This window comes from Chamaea fasciata, unplaced genomic scaffold, assembly GCF_029207755.1.
Source record: "Chamaea fasciata isolate MVZ Bird 193981 ecotype frontalis unplaced genomic scaffold, bChaFas1.0.hap1 SCAF_4, whole genome shotgun sequence".
Lineage (NCBI taxonomy): Eukaryota > Metazoa > Chordata > Aves > Passeriformes > Sylviidae > Chamaea > Chamaea fasciata.
The window spans coordinates 25,530,930-25,534,822 of record NW_027094089.1 but is presented as its reverse complement, the minus strand read 5'-3'; the positions used below and the strand labels follow the sequence as shown (position 1 = coordinate 25,534,822).

Genomic DNA, 3,893 nt, shown 5'->3' with positions numbered 1-3,893 from the left:
AAATTTAAAATTACAGTGACTCTGAAATCAATAATTCTTGCAGAGGTAGAGAAATATAGACAGAAATATTCTTTACAAATGCAATTCAATTAAGCCTGTAGTTCCTCTATGAATACATAATGATTTTGAACAAGTATAATTCCTGCAGATAAACTTTCAGGTACAGATTAAGCTGCTCTTTATAATTTTTTTTATAACAATGCCACATACAGAAATGTATTTTTCTTTGTTTAGTATGATAAATATCAGCATAAATTCATTTAAATTTCACAGCATAAACCCTTAGAAATTAAGTAAATGTGACTACAGTACTTGGATGTAAAATACTTGGATGCTGCTGCAAGATTCTTCATACCAAGAAATAGAACTAAGACATACATTTTTAATATGCTGAGCAATTTCATCTTTTTTAAAAGAAAGAATAAACAGATGTAACACAGCATTCATGGCTAGAGCAGTGTTTAATTCTACACTCTGATGTTGGACTCATGTAGGGATTTCAGCAGTTTGAAGGACAAATTCACACAAGAAAATCTCTGTTCCTCTGATCCAGCTGTATTGTAATTTTACATTGGTATTCTTGCATTTCTGCATGTTTAGATTTTTCCTCTCCTGTCCAAGGATGACTTTCCTAACATTATGTTTTTAAATCTGACAAGGTCATACAAGCTAAAAAAAAAAGAAGAAGAAGAAGGGTCATCAAAAGGGGAAAAATAACAGAACTACAGTGAAATGGCTCTCTGTTGGCCTTTGTATCGATTCAGAGTGTGTCAAAAGGGTCTTTTGTCGTGCCCCTACCACCGCATACTAATTTGCTAGATCAAGTCTGTCAGAATATCGACTGGAAGTAAAGAACTACAGTGGCAGCTTTTGTGTTTCATACAGCAGGGAGCCTGTGTGTGAAACAGGATTATCAGAGGGTCATGAAGAGAGTCAAGGGATGTCCATCACTTCCCTTCTGGTAATGTAATGGGGCGGGTGCCTGGATGTGATTAAGATGTAGGACACAGGAGGCATAGCAGTGAACAAATCAGACACACACACACACATGCAAATCAGGTTGGCTGCTGTTAACCACATATTTTTAATGAAAAATCCAGAGACAGACCAAATAAAGATCTAAATAGCTGCATTCTGATTAAATATCAAACCATTTATTCAATGTCAGATGCCTGCTTCCTTGTGTCTCTGTGTAGAAAATGTACAACACATACAAGAAAGTGTTTAATTCTTTTTTTTTTCTTTTCTTTTCTTTTTTTTTTTTTTTAATTTTCTTTTCACTGCGATGCTCCAATCTACAAGTATTTTTCCTACCCTTTTTTTTTTTTTCTTTCCAATGTTGTATATAGCATTCCTGGATGATTACAGCAAACATCCAGGGGACATACAAAGATAAAATGGTGCTTTGTGCTATGGCTATGCTTGTATGCCACATTCAGACAGGATGCTCATCACTCTGCTGTGGGTTTAGCCTTGACTTAGATGTCATTGTCATTCTAATATAACATGAGCAAAATATCTTTCTAGAAATCAAGAAAAAAATAGAAGTATTTGTAGTGCCTGAACAATACGTAGGCTTGGTAAGTGCCTCTTTTTAAAATTGTGGCAGGGAATGTCTGCTTCCTGGAGATTCAGGCTGCATCTCTGTAGCTTATGTGAGAGCTGTAAGGAGCTTTCTGGCACACACTGACATGATTTGAAATCCCTGTCATCTGTACAATCCATTTTTCCTGAGCTTTTTTTCCTAATCTTTAATCCTTTATTTCTGAAAATTTGGCACTAAGTAGGAAAACAATATAAGATGCCAAAACAACAATGGCTTTTACTTATGTGCTTTTTAAGGCCTGATCCAAACCTCATGGACCAGGGGAGGAATCTGGACAAGGATTTTGCAGCAGTCTATATATTCCTTAGACCAGCAATAGCTGTCTCAGTCAGCTTATCTATGAAACACCAAAACTTGGAAAAGTCTTAAATCTATTTCTTGTTCCCCTATTTACTGCCAGGCAAGACTAAGGCAGTGTCAAGAGTTCCATTGAGGAAACAATTTTTTTTCCTCTTTTTCTTTTCCTCTCCCTTTCCCTTTTCCTTTTTCAAGGAGCAAGAAAAGTTTGTAAGTTTTTATAAGGGAAATGTTGCTCTGGATGCATAGATAGTATTCTGTTTCTTTTGAAGGCAAAGCAAAGTTCTTGTGGACTGTAATGTAAGTAAAGTAGCACCCTGTTTTGCATGTAACTATTTCATCTCCTCTAAAAATGGGATAATTTCCTGAAAGCTGTACAAATGGTATCCTCCTCAGAGTCGAAAAGGTTTCTCAAAGGTAGCCAAACACTGCTCTGCCTGAGTTGGCTAGTAAAACATGTCTAAAGTAAGGTCTTGTGGGTGTAGGCATACCTAGAAATAATGATTTTGATTTGGTATTTCTTACTGCAGTTAAGAACCAGTGGGCAGACACTAAGTAGCAACTGCACACAGAGGAAAGGGAATTGCACAAGTCCATAAATAGTGGGCTTTAATTTGTTTTCAATGTCTTTATTGACTAAGGTTGGTGCTGTGCAATATTCATTGCAATAGGAGCTCATGGCAGGATGAAGGAATACTTATTAGAAAATACTTTTTCTGGGCATATCTCGGGTGGAAGCAACTCCTGTCATAGTTATCAACTTCGTGGAACTTCAAGGACAGAAGCATGTCATAAAGCATGAATACATGAAAGGAAGAGGTGAGCCCTGGGGGCTTGTCTGACAGGAAAGTCTGACTCATTTTTTTCAAGATATGTCATGTGCCCATGCTCTGCCACTGGAAACTATCCTTATTCCTGCTGACCAATATTTTCCACTTACCCATTGACCAGGAGTTTTAAGGTTTAGTTCAGAGTCAGAGATCAAGCCTGAAGAAGGCAGAATGGCAAGAGGAATATTATTCTGAAAAATACAACTTTGCCATGGGTTTTTTCTAAATCTCAGAACTTCTTTTCAGGGACTGAAACACACGATCCTGAAATGACAAAATGAACAGAAATTAACAGAGGCTGCATATTTAAAAAATACTCTCTAGGTGCTTTAAGAAGGGAGAGCTACAGAAAATATGTAAGACATATTTTTATTTCTAGTTCCTCATGACAAATGGCAGTGTAACTATAATATGAGGGTTATAAGACAATTGTGCAGAGGAAACATCACACAGTGTCTTCTTAATACTCTTCCAAGTCTCCAAAGATATATGTCACATCCAAGGGGGACCAGAAAGTGAAAACCAGTAGGATTTCTTATCAGAATGACACAACTTTCAAGTAGTTCTGTGGAAATCGTGGTAAGTGTGGAAGTGGAAAGTACTAGTACTTACAGCAGTGTTTATCTGAGAAGGTGTAGCAATTCTTAGAAGCCTGATGACTTTCATCTTTTGAGGGTAGAGAAGATGTCAGGGTGGGAAAGGATCATGACACATTACTGACTGCCAAGGATGTCTGATATGAAGGTCAAGAAGTGACCTGATGCAATTGCATGCTTGGTATTGTGTCCTTCTGTGTCACCCAGTGAAATCTGAAATGCAAGCCAAATATATCTGAAAAGCAAAAGAAATATCTTTTTACAAAATGAGGAAGTGCAGTACAAACACATAACCAAGAAAAAAAATTCTTTACAGTGTCAAATTCTTCTTTATTTACAATGTCTTAATTTTTGTCATATTACAATACAATTTTTTCCTTCTATCTTTTTGCAATCTCTTAAGACTCAGAATCAAAAGCTGGAAAAACCATAACACTGAGTGTGAAATTTCACAATAATTTTTTACTCTTAAGACTGTCCACCCTACCTAAGCCCTGGACTGGAGCCTATCCCATGTCACCAAAGATAGTTACAAAATACCCACAAGGAAAAAGTGCCCTGCAC

At 36.8% G+C, this 3,893-nt stretch overlaps 1 long non-coding RNA gene across 1 annotated transcript; it reads right to left on the bottom strand.

The window, feature by feature from the left end:
- Window positions 1-498: 498 nt before the first annotated feature.
- Window positions 499-3,425, bottom strand: LOC136288845 (uncharacterized). Its single transcript, XR_010720601.1, has 3 exons — window positions 3,346-3,425; window positions 2,844-2,997; window positions 499-669 (listed from the first exon to the last, which is right to left on the bottom strand). It is a non-coding gene; the product is annotated as an uncharacterized lncRNA (long non-coding RNA).
- Window positions 3,426-3,893: the final 468 nt, after the last annotated feature.